Source organism: Mus pahari, chromosome 16 (assembly GCF_900095145.1).
Source record: "Mus pahari chromosome 16, PAHARI_EIJ_v1.1, whole genome shotgun sequence".
Lineage (NCBI taxonomy): Eukaryota > Metazoa > Chordata > Mammalia > Rodentia > Muridae > Mus > Mus pahari.
The window spans coordinates 45215793-45216557 of record NC_034605.1 but is presented as its reverse complement, the minus strand read 5'-3'; positions in this window follow the sequence as shown (position 1 = coordinate 45216557).

Below are 765 nucleotides of genomic sequence, written 5' to 3'. Positions count from 1 at the left end.
AGTTCGAGGCCAGCCTGGTCTACAAAGTGAGTTCCAGGACATCCAGGGCTATACAGAGAGACCCTGTCTCGAAAAAAACAACAACAACAACAAAATCTGTGTGTGTGTGTGTGTGTGTGTGTGTGTGTGTGTGTGTGTGTGTGTGTGTTTCAGAAGACAACTTCTGGCCTCCTTTCACTTTATTTGAGACAGTTTCTTCTTTACCATGGCGTATAGCAGCTCAGCTGACCGACAAGCTTTAGAGAATTCATTCTCCTGTCTCCACCTCCCATGTTATAGTAGGAGCTCAGGGCCCTCCCGCATGTTTCCAGACCAAATGCTTCCCCCAGCGGCACGGTAGTTATCATAAAATGCCAACATGAAACCATTTAGTTGGGGCTGTTTAACAGAGGCCAATGATGGCAGTACCAACGCAAACAATTTATGCTGGGGATGTATAAAGGTCTTAAAAAGTCAAGGATACAGAAAACGGGGAAAGATCAAACGTATTATGTAGGGGAGCTAAAAGGTCTGAGGAAGAAGGCCTTTGTCTGGGCTTTATTCCTGAAGCTGACTGAAGGAAAAGCTCTTAGTCCCATGCGTGACCAGCGGAGACCCTCTATTTGAAGTCACAGACCAAAACATTGGTGTCTGGAAAAGAAAATGTTAGGCTACCAGGAAGCAGCAGCCCCAAGGCTGGGCTTATCAAACTTCCCAACTCAAGCAAAGTGTGTGGGACCTAATCTGTGAAAAAGGCAGGGCAGAACTTGTGGAGAAAGCAAGATT